This window comes from Lissotriton helveticus, chromosome 3_1 (genome assembly GCF_964261635.1).
Source record: "Lissotriton helveticus chromosome 3_1, aLisHel1.1, whole genome shotgun sequence".
NCBI lineage: Eukaryota > Metazoa > Chordata > Amphibia > Caudata > Salamandridae > Lissotriton > Lissotriton helveticus.
Window position 1 is genome coordinate 350,815,479 of NC_136061.1, and position 12,487 is coordinate 350,827,965.

A 12,487-nucleotide genomic window follows, 5' to 3' on the forward strand; every position below is an offset into this window, starting at 1 on the left:
GGTGAATTTGACCTAGCTTTCATTGACACTGCCTGTCTCAAGAGAAAATTCCCAAAATGAATAAGAAATGGCCGGGGAAATTTACTTTGCTTGTTCCGCTGAACAAGAGTTGAGAGTCCCAGTCCCAATCAGATAGGTCCATGAAGGCCTTCTGGAATAAACTTACAACAAATGCTCTGGGGTCCGCCCCCTCAGGGATACCAAAAAGTCTCAGATTGGATCGCCTTTGGCGGTTTTCCAAATCTTCGACTTTTAGTTGTAAAGATAGAATCTGAGAGTCATGCTGGCTTATAACAGATTCTGTTCGGACAGATCCCTCTTCTATTTTAACCTCCCGCTGCTGTAGTTCTTCCAGCTCCTGTGACACCCCCCCATCTTAAAAGTAATTTCTTGTAAGCAATTCTGCAACTTGGTGTTGTCATCTCGCAATTGCAAAAAGTGTTCTTGAGATTCCTTCCGATGGCTAGTTAGCATTTGCAGAATAATGTCAAGAGATGAGTTAACAGATCCCTGTTCTCCTGTCGAAGTTGATCCTATGGTATTAGACGGGATAGGGGACATCAGAGATGATAGTTCTATAGATGGCATTGAAGAAATTACACCGGAACGTGGGTTAATAACATTAAGCGTTGTAATGTTTAGAGAGGACTCCCCAGTAGATGGAGTCAATGCAGGACATATTGCTCCGAGAGTAATCTCCGATGATACCTCCATAGAGACAAGCTTCATAGCGGGCGGATGAGATATGCCGTTGGTAGGTGAGAGATTTTCTAATGATATAGCAGAGACCTGAGTAACATCGTGGTCAGACACGCTTGTACCAGACAGTCTCAGAGTCATGCTCTTTACCAACCCCTTGGCTTGAATCCATTTTCTAAGAGGGCTTTTCTCCATGAGTAGTGGCTTCCTAGTGAGGGGGGCAGAGATAAGTGGAGGAGCCCCGGTTAAACCAAGTACTTTCCCCTTCTTGCTCCTAGTTTTTGACTTGGATTTAGCCTTGTCGCTCCTCCCTATCAGATATTTAGCAGTGTCCAACGGAGAGTTAGTCTCTGCAAGATCCTCATCCTCTTCATTGGAAACCTCTTCCCCACTTGCTCCTTCACCCTCCAATTGTAAACAGACGATAGAGGGGTCAGCTGTTTCTATAGTTGGATTCGGTAGATCATCATCAAGCACACCAGTCCCAGTTGTGGGAGAGATATCCCCCACAAAGGAGTCAGAGGGGTCTAATATCGAGTTACCCCCCGTCCCTTGATTTACTGCCCCAGGGAGAGTAGCTTCCATATTAACTTCAGAGATCTCAGGAGAAGCCGTTTCAAAAATAACAGTAGCATCTTTTATAGCTTCTTCTTTCTCCCCTGTATTGGGTTTTACAGTCTTAATACTAGTAGTGACAATGGTAGAATTGGGGGTAGCTACCACCAGTACAGGAGGTTGAAGTACTTGCTTACCCATTGTGGATAGAGAGGTCAGCACTCCAGAGGATAAAGGCACTTCATTTATAGCGGTCGTTTTGGATGTTTTTGATGCAGCTGCGTTTGATATTGCTGCAGCTGGGGCTAGGTCCAGATTTGTAGCCACTGCCGCTTCCAAAGTGGTAGATTTATTAGCCCGCGTCGACCTCTGAACATTCTTAGGCGCCATCCGCCGTCCGGGCTCTGACGCTAAGCCCTCCGCCTCGGTGCTCAGCTGGGAATACAATTGCAGCCGGAGACCAAACCAGCTAAGCGCCGAGCCACCGACGAGCCGTGGGATGGAACGCCGAGCAATCCGCAGGTAGGTCATCAACAGCCTCTGCATCTGTATCCCGAGGCAGTATTCAGCAAACCCCCACGATTCACAAAAGCAGTGTCCAAAGGAACTTGTTAAGTCTCCCAAGCAGGTTACCGAGAAGGGCAATAGTTCCCGGCCCGTTTTCACCGGGAAAAAAAAGCGCCAAAATTCAGCTGTTCATGTTGGGTAGGGTCAGTAGGGAGCTCCGACTAGCTGCTGCTGCTCCGTGGCGTCTTCAATCCGCCATCTTGCCTCGATGGTGCCTGCAGGGGGTCAGCATTTCTCAAATGCTGAAATACCCTTAAAATTCACAATTCCAGATTTATTAGCAAGGACGTCTTTAGGGCAGTGGGGGCGCTGACCTCAAGTGGGGGCGCTGTGTTTAGCAATAACTTACGATTCAAAAGCAGTGATGCCGAGTTCCTTGTGTGTCCAGATTTCAGGCTGCTTTAAACAAAAATAACTCTTGTGATTATAGTTCCTTCTAGAGAGAGAAATATGAGTATTGTTTAGGGGCAGTTTTGACTAGCCATAAAGTAGCACAGAGGGTTAATATACCTGCTGCAAAGAATAGATCTGTATTTAAAGTGGATTAGCAAAGCTAGCCTTTACCAACGCTTTAAAAGAAATAAAATGTATGCAAGAGAGGGGCTATGGACAGATGAGGGGCTCTTTTGCCGGGTGGTAGTGAGGGAATCTGAGGAGGAGGTTATGGGGGTGGGGCGCTAAAAGAATTGTTGCACCACCGGCCCTGTTTATTAGTGCGGTCCTAGTGCGGTCTCTGTAGCACTGACGCTCAGATAAAGGTAGCAACACTCACCTTTGTTACACTGGTGTCTGTTGGGCTCCGGTATGCCTTGGTCAGCTCAAACACAGGTGAAGGCCTCCTCCCTCTGCTTCTGCTCCACGTTCACTGAGTGTGGGTCCCAGAAGTGTTGTCACCAGGGATAAATCAAGGAAGCATTACACTGACGATAGTCCATTTCATTTACTCCTCACAACCATCAATTTGGTATTCAGTTCATGACTCAATGATTCTTCCAGGAGACCCCGTAGTAGAAGAGAGTGGTGATGCTGGTTGTGGTAGCCTGACTGGATAGTCAGCTGGAGAAACCATCTATCTCAGTAATTCTTAACATTTTGGCTTCTGTGGATCCCCATTTAATCATTACTGGAACCCGAGGACCCCTACAGATGCCCAGACGTGGGTGCCTTGCTCACTTTGGCTCTGGATTCAAGCTAGCCTGGCTGATATGGGGTGTTACCCCGAAGCTGGTCCCAGAATGCTTGTTTGCGGTCCAGGGAAGACCTGGCTTGGTAGTTCAGACTGGACTGTTCCCATGAAGAACAGTGTCAAGACTGATTTGCATATATCTCGGTCTGAACTGGGGTGGAAAAGTGAGCTAAAGAACGACGATGGATTCAATCCAGATCTGTGACTGGGGGTGAGTGTCTGGAACGTTTAAGCGCTATGCCCATCATCTCCTTGTATTTGCTAGGTAAATGTTTAAAAACATATAAAATACAGTGATATATAAAATAATATGAAAGGGAAACATCCTTTACCACGCAACTTTTACCACGCAGTGCCTTTACAACACAGGTTTTACAACGCATTGCACTGGGGGGCGCTCTAGGATAGGGAATAGTTTTAATTTACTATCCAACACCTTATCTACTATCCACGGGGAACGGAGTTGGAATAGTAAATTAAACTATTCACTATCCAGCACCCCCCAAAGCAATGCGTTGTAAAGGCTTGCGTTGTAAAACTTGCGTTGCAACAGCATGCGTGGTAAAAGCATGCGTTGTAACAACGTACATCCAATATTAAACAATAATCAAGAATAAATAATAATCACAGAGATTGAAACACAGCAAAATGTGTGGCACTGCACATAAATGAATCTTTGGAGTCCACCTGGTACCATACAATAAAGCCAGACATATATAGTGAACTGAACTGAACATCAGTGAGAGCTCCATCAAGGAACTGTGGTGGGATACAGATAGAGACAGTTGTTAGTCTTATGTCAGTCCTGCTCAGCGGCTAAAAGATTATTTCCCATCTCCCTGTAGTCAAACACTGTGGGGGGCAGACAAAAAACAAACACAACATGACCATTTTGTAATGATTTAAAAAACTTTAGGTTTCGGCTGATCAGTATGAATAACAGCTCAACTGGGAACTACTTGTTGATCTGAGACAATTGGCAATAAAACATGTTTTGGTATATTTGTGATAGCAGTTTGTTTCATCCATAGAGGAGGGTGGCCGGGAGTGGGTCACAGAAATGGCATGTGTCAGATTGAGTGTCATCAACATTTGTATTCATTATGCATGATCCAGGGGCAGCTCCACCATTTGAGAGTGGGAGCGTCGCCCCACAAGCCCCAGAGCTGAAAAATAAAAATGGTAATAAAGTTTATTTATTACCATTTTATTTTTCAGAAACCAACCCATCCCGAACTGAGTGACAGGACGGGTCAAGGCCAGTGCTGTCAAGTGGCAGCAGGTAGCTGTGTGCTTTAATATGCGCATGTCGCTTTTGCCGGTCGTTTTGGGATGGCCAGCCAGACATGCGCATTTTAAACTTCTCTAATCTAGCTGTCTTATGCAGCCGGCTTAGAAAAAGCGCAGGCCTCTTGAGAGCGCCGAGTGAGGCCGCTTGCTCCAATCCTGGTGCTTCTCTTATGCTGTGAGAGCAGCGCCAGGATTGGATAGTGCAGTTTCCTTGCTCCAAAGCTTCGAGTAGACACCCAAAGGAGGAGGACATCGCTCTGCAAACCATAGGTTTGGTAAATCTATTTTATTTATTTATTTATTGTTTGTGCACCCACCTCCCCACACTCGATACATGCCAGAAAACACGGCATGATCCCTGGAGGACATCTCTAAGTATCAGAGTGGCAATATGAATTTTACAGTAATGAAAAATAAAACAAAGAGGTTGGCTCTAGGTTTATAGTTTTGAAATAAAAACAGTGAGTTACTCATTAGGTATGATACCCTCTATGTTCACCTGAATTGGAAAATTGGCAAAGAGATTCCACCTACTTACACTTGAACGGATGGGTGGCTCCCAGATATCCATGTGAAACCCAATGCTGAGAAATTGTCATAGTTTGCTGTATCCTTTTTTAAGATCTTTCTAAATTGTGTTAAGACGTGACCATATCGATGGCTTCTGGAAGCTGTAATCTCTATAGTGCATTATGTGAATAGGCATCGGAAGGGATGCCAAGATCCACCAAAAACACTTTAAAAACTGGAACATTTATGTATCTTTATAAAATGTTTACATATCCTCTAACTTGTGTCATATAATGTCATATCCCATAATGTAGTGGGAAATAACCCAGACACTCAAGATGGTAAATAATAATTTGCATCGTATTTTGTCAGACCTTGTAGTGTACTAATATATTGATTATTCTTGTGGAAATAATACAGGCACTGTAGATGATAGAAGATCAGTTAGTGCTATCACTTATCTGACCTTCTACCTGATGGCTCTAACTATCTCCTTTTGCACAGCCTACCTCCAGTTTCCGATAGTGCCAAGATGCTCCTCGGAGTGAACATTGCGCTCTATAAATAAAGCAAAACCCTAAGTTGGCAGGGTATGCCCAGACGTGGGTCCCTTGCTCACTTTGCCACTGGATTCAAGCTAGCCTGGCTGATGACGGCTGATTAGCCAGCAACCAGTCCCAGGATGCTTGTTTCCGGTCCAGGGAAGACATGGCTTAGCAGCTCGGGCTGGACTGTTCCCAAAAGGCACAGGGTCAGACTGATTTGCATATGGCCAGGTCTGAACTGGGGTGGCGGAAAGAGCTAAAGGATGATGATGGATTAAACCCAGATCAGTTGACTGGGGGTGAGTGCTTGCAATGTTCAACGCTCTGTCCATCATCCCCTTTGGTTTTGCTTTGTTCGCCCTAAGTTGGCAGGGTATGCCCAGACGTGGGCCCCTTGCTCACTTTGCCACTGGATTCAAGCTAGCCTGGCTGATGATGGCTGATAAGCCAGAAACCGGTCTCAGGATGCTTGTTTCCGGTCCAGGGAAGACATGTCCTGGCAGTTCGGGCTGGGCTGTTCCCATGAGGCACAGGGTCAGACTGATTTGCATATGGCCATGTCTTAACTGGGGTGGTGGAGAGAGCTAAAGAATGATGATGGATTAAACCCAGATCAGTTGACTGGGGGTGAGTGCTTGCAATGTTCAACACTCCGTCCATCATTCCCTTTGGTTTTGCTCTATAAATAATGCCATTCATTCATTCATACCATTCAAGTTTTTTTTTCTTACACTACCAAATTCTAGATATTCTCCAGATAGAAAAAATCGAAGTATAAAAAAGTCACAGTTAATTTTTAACTAAATAAAAACACACATAGGTACAGTAAGGTCAGTTACTTGTGACATAAATGCATGTGTAATACAGGTGGTTCTTATCACTGCAGGCACATTTATTGTACAAGATATATATTATAAAGCAGGTGTGCATGTGAGGAAATGTAACTATCTGAGTGTAAGAAATTGCTGGATCAGATTACATGAGTTTATAAATATATATGCAGTGGGGAATCCATTGGAATGTAAGTAATCAGATGAGGTTGTAGGATGACTTCTTATACTTCATAATGATAGATTAGGGGGCATTGAGATTATGCTGTGTAATGTCATCATTCAATCCAGTGAGGTGTGTGCCTAGCCTGTATATCCAACGTTGTTCCCATTTGAATAAGTATTTTTCATATTTGTATCATAAAGTGGTATTCATGGTTTGTGTAAAGCTAACCAGTGGCCCACTGGTTCCAGCGAGGTTCCCCACTGATTCCAGCTAGGTTTCCCAGTGCTCCAGAGTGCGAGTCCACCTTGAGCTGACCTCTCCTGGACTCCTCAATGTTGCCTGCAGCCTCTGAACAGGGCCCCCCTCAACTGCGGCCTGCTCCAGTAAGCCGTTTCCGTCACCAAAAGACACCCCTGCACCCATCCACCCTGGGCCTTGGTGAAGAGGACCGAAAGTATCCCTATGTCCCAGAGTATCGCAACTTACCTCTCCAGCTATTGGTTTCCTTTGACGGCCTCTTGGCCTGAGCCTGCAACCCTGTTCCGATTTGGCCTTTCTCCATGGCTAAGCTTTGGACACCAAAAGCTGTGTCGGCACCTTGCACTCAGCCATATTTTCTTCCTCCTACAGGTTTACATGGCAAAGTCTGTAAATTGCACTAAGTACCCACTATTGATATTGAAAAATATTTCTATTTAAAAACATATTTACCTGAAACAAAGTTCTGTGGTTCTACATAATAAATATAACCAAGTATTATTTTTTTTTCTTCACTGGTCTCGGAATTATTCATTTAGTGTGTGCCTCATTTATTGCCACTGTGTGTACAACAAATGCTTAGCATTGCCCTTTGATAAGCCTAACTGCTCGCCCACACACACTACCACAAAAGAGAGCATTAGTATTATCGACTTTAGCCTCTGTAAAATCTCTGGGGATCCACTGAACTCTCTGCACACTGTACCACTTTCTGGTATAGTATAGTATCTAGGGAGTCCGCTTCCTACAATAGTGCAGGTAAAAAGAAGAAGAATCAGCATTAGAGCAGATACAGCATGGTGGGGAACAAGAAACCATAAATATCTAAGAGATGAGGACCCAGAAGGCTTTCAGGAACAAGTAAGAAGAAAAGATTTGCACAACATGCCCAAACATCTAGGAGGTTGCTAAGACAATGATTCCTCTGCCCATCAGGCCTTTATGAGCGTGTTAGGAACTTTCAGTGTGTAGAACAGGCATTTGCCTGACTGCAGGCAGGTCTAGGAGACGTCAGGCAATTCTCTCCTAGATGCAGTTATCAATTATGACGCTGTTTCCTGAGGGGGCCTTGGTCTCGCCTTCTCTGTCATGGCGGATGTATGATGGTACAACGCGGTACATAACACCGCAGTACCATCCCAACGCAGCTTTTACAATGCAAGTCGTTACCACGACTTGCGCTGTAGGGTGCTGGACTTAGGAATAGTATGATTTACTATTCCAACTCCAGCCTACGTACAATAGGGAAGGTGTTGGAATAGTAAATCACACTATTCCTTAGTCTAGAGCGCCCTCCAGCGCAAGCGTTCTAAAATCCGCATTGTAATGGTACTGCGGTGTTATGACCGCATCGTAATGGTTGTTTCCCGTCATGGCGGCCTCCCCTGCCCACAAAAGTCAAGTCAGTGGCTGCCTGCCAGTGAGGCCAGAGTCTCATCCACCATTCACAAGCAGTGCATCCAGACCTCACAGGCATGGGCGAGTGCGTAGTTCAGCGGTGAGGGGATTGGGATGTGTTGTGTCTTGCACGGCAGCACACAGTCCTAACACTCAAGGTATTTGCAAAACGAGCTACAATGGTAACCTTCAATTTGGAAAGGGTTATTCTGGCACTGCTAAGGCACAAGCATACTCCATTACAAAAGGCTTTTTTAGTGCCCCCATTGCACCAATATTTATGGAATACAGCAGGGAAGTTATCCCCGTCCTGTCCTGGGGCCGTATAAAGATGTCGTTGAACATCTGTCTGTCAATAAAATCAGATGTATATCTAGTTCCTGAGAGAACTTAGCGGGTTCAGCTCCACCAATAGAGCTAAGAGCTTTATCAAGAACATAGAAACCAGAAGGATTGTTATCAAGGTAGATAGAGCGGCCCAGAAGATGATCTCCCAAGTACTTCTTACACTGGACACAGAAAAGCCTATGTTGACTGAAACTTTCAGACTCTGTCTTTCTTCTTTAAGTTCATTCTGACAAGTCTTGTTACTCTCGTCCAACATTTTGATGAACAATAGGATGTCCCAATCGATCACTTATTTTGGTGCGCACAGGAGGGTTGTCCCTTGTCATGCCTTAAATCGCTATTGTGATGGAAAACTTGCTTATTCAAAATAGGCAAAATGTACACAATAAGACATTTAAACACAAAGCAGTGCTTTGCAAAATTGACATATCTGTTCATACCATTATCTGCATATTGCAGAACTGCGTGAAATGAAAATTGGATCCAGCTGGCAAGATTTCCACAAAGCTTTCATATTTACATTTCTAAGATTTATAATGAACAGGTTAATCAGGGCTAAATTGGACGAAGCTCTAGCTATAATGCTAAACTTGGTATTATTCTGACCGGAGGTTTTTTCATGTAGCAAAGGGCAAATGTTCAAAGGAGAGTTTGATGGGGAAATGCAACTTTTGGGATACTTTCTATATCAGTATATACACAGAACCTAAAGGATCACTCTGAAGTACATTTATATTAGTTTGGGAAAGTTGTGTGCAGACTGATCAAATGGATGCAAAGTTATCAACAATAAAATTGTGATCATGTGGACTAAACAACTTAACCGTAACCACCGACATGCCATTAGGTGGTTTGAGGGGGGTAGGTGCTTGGGGGGAGTGGGTGTGGGTGCTTGTGTGCACATGCACTCGAATGGATCTAAACTTACATCAAGAACACAGATCCAGTGGATTACTTTTGTGATTTGCCACGAGGTACTCCATTAGACAACCTCTCTTGCCTGGAAAGCAGGCCATGGGAATGCAACTGGGAAGGGTTAGATGCCACAATAAGCTGAGCAGCCACAATTCAATAAACAGAAGATGCGAGAGTAACTGCTAGAGATGTTCTGACTAATTCCCTCTCTTTTTTCCCTAACAGCAACCATGGATACTAAAACTTCCAGGGCAGTGTTTCAGGTTGTTTATACCCTGGCCATTCTGCTTTCAACGTGTGAGGCCTCAGGTAAGGAGGGCGTGAAAGACTCTCAGGCGTAATTAAAGACTTTCTTATATGGGTATGGACAGAACGTATGTGTTGGGAGTTTGCTGTTGGGCTCAAAGTTACAAACAAAGTATCACAGCCTCAGACACACACTAGATGCCTTCGGTTCAGTGATCATCAGCTTTTTGCTTACATTTTCCAGCTCCCTGCTTTGACATCTCTGTCCATAAAGTGCAGTGTCCAACCTAGTACAGGAGGGCTGAATCCATGCCAAATTGTGAGCTAAATGTGAGCTAAATGTTTAATGAGTAGATATCTGCAAAAACTGGCAGGGATTGGGATTTCATAGACTGAAGTTGAACACCACTAATCTAATTCCTTCCTTTCCTTCCTTTCTAACTATTTCTACATTTGCTTCTTTCCGTCCTAAAACAGGAGTCATGTTTTGGGGCCTTAACTAGTCATATTCTTCCCAAGTATACTTATCCACCAATCTTCTAATTGGCGGTCACATATTTTCCATCAGTTATCGAAAGTAGTTGTTCACTCTATGCTATCCATATTATCCATAAACTGAGAATCCTCACCTTTTTCCTACTCCCTGTGGTAGCCAATGGGGGGAAGGGTGGCTACCAGAGATCCATATGATTGTTCCTTCTTCCCTAAACCAATGGGCACTTGTTTGGCTCTATTCCAACCTTACCATATGTCAGCTGGAGTTTCCTGGATTTAAGATACTTACAGCACCATTTAACAAAGGCATCCCAAACTTTTCTTAACTACCGCTAAAATCAACAAAGTCTCTTGTGACTTAATCCCACAGTGATTTACCGGATTCGATTCTCTTGATCTGTCCAATTTCTGACACTGTTAAATCTAGTGGCCACATCCTACTTCCCACCTTTCCTTTAACTTACATGTGCGCGCACATGATTGTTTTATCCCTTAAGTTCTGTTGGTGAGCTCCCCTCAGGATTCTACAGAAAGTGTTAGTTGATCTACTTTTGATCCAGGTGTTATTAAATATCACCAGTTCCATGGTGGCTTCAAAGTCAAACATGGATGTTTCAACATGTATTTGAGCAGCATATCCACAGAGAACCTGCTGCAGTATTAACCTATATAAAGAAACAGAAGATCTGGAAGAGAAACCTTAAAAACGTCGGATCTGCCCTCACAGCCTTAGATAACTCAACCCCTCTTAGTCCCCCGGAAGACCTGGCTGATGTTCAGGGGCTGACAAATCACTACTTTCATTCCATGAACAACCTCCTAGACAAAATTGCCCCATTGAAACTGAAGAGAACCTCCTCAAAAGATTGCAAACCATGGTACGATGGGAGGCTAAATGATGACAGACGCTCTCTTAGAGTAATTGAATGATGTTGGAGAGCTACACCCTCAACTGACCTCCTCAAACTTCTCAGAACTTCCAGAAATGCTTATTTCAGAAAAATATGAAAATCTAAAACCGACTTCTTCAGATCTCAACTAGACCTTGCCAAGAACCGCCCCAAAAAACTCTTTGATCTTATCAAAGCCCAAACCAAGAACCCACCTAATGTCCTCAACACCAACGCTCTCTCTAATTCCACCGGTGATGAATTTGCCTCCTCCGCCTCTAAGACAGAATCCATTAAATCTGATCTACTCAAGGACCTAATATCCATCTCAGACTTGAAAGAGGGCCCAGCTCAGTCCCTTGACGGGGCCCTAGCTAATGACCTCCCGTTATTCAACTAAAAAACAATTCATCATGGTCCCACTTCAACACTTACAGTGAAGACACCATACTAAAAACGTTAAGCGCGCTGAAACCCTCCAATCACTTCACAGACCCGCTACCAGCAAACTACATAAAGGACTTCATTCCTCTCCTTCTACTCCTCTGGACCAAGATCATTAACACTTCCCTTCTTCAAGGATCCATTCCTGACACCCTGAAAACGGGGCAGGTCTCGCCTATCCTAAAGAAACCCACAGCCAACCCCTCGGACCCTAATAACTATCGTCTGATCTCTAACATCCCTATGTTAGCCAAACTCCTGGAAAAATGCGTTAACATACAACTGAACAGTTACATTGCTTGTTTCAACCTGCTGAACCAATTTCAATCTGGTTTCAGAGCAGGTCACAGCACAGAATCAGCCATAACACATATATTAGACGACGCTCTAAAAATCCTTGACCAAAATGAAGCCGGTCTTCTAATCCTACTCGACCTGTCATCAGCTTTTAACACCGTCAAACACGACAACCTGCTGAATCTCCTGAAACACAGAATGGGTTTGTCCGGAAATGTATTTAACTGGTTCTCCTCTTTCCTCCAAAATAGATCCCAAAGATTTTGGGTCAACCAATCCCTGTCCATTCCCTCGTCTGTCACGCTGGGAGTCCCACAAGGCTCCTCCCTCTCTCTCTCCCTATTCAACCTTTTCATGGAACCGCTCACTGATCTTCTCAGCCTCTCCAAGATGCACTTCCACATGTATGCTGACGACACCCAAATATACATCAAAATCCACTCTCTGGAAGACATCAAATCACTCAACACCACACTACAAAAAAGACAAATTTGGCTGGCCATAAAACCACTTGAAACTCAACTCCCTCAAAACAGAATTCCTTGTAATCGCTCCCCCTAACAAAACTCACACTATCATAGACTGGTTGAAGCACCTAACAGCTCTCAATGGACAACCGCTCATAGTCGACTCAGCAAAATCTCTAGGGGTAACGCTGGACAGTTATCTAAAGATGCAGAAACACATCAGCACCTCAACAAAGGGAGCCAACTTCCACCATAAGACCCTGAGAAAACTGAAACCCTATCTGCCCGCCTTCGATCTCAAACAAGCAGTTCAAGCCCTAGTTATCCTATGCCTAGAATATGGAGAAGTAACCTTATGCGGACTCCCGTGGTCATCGACAG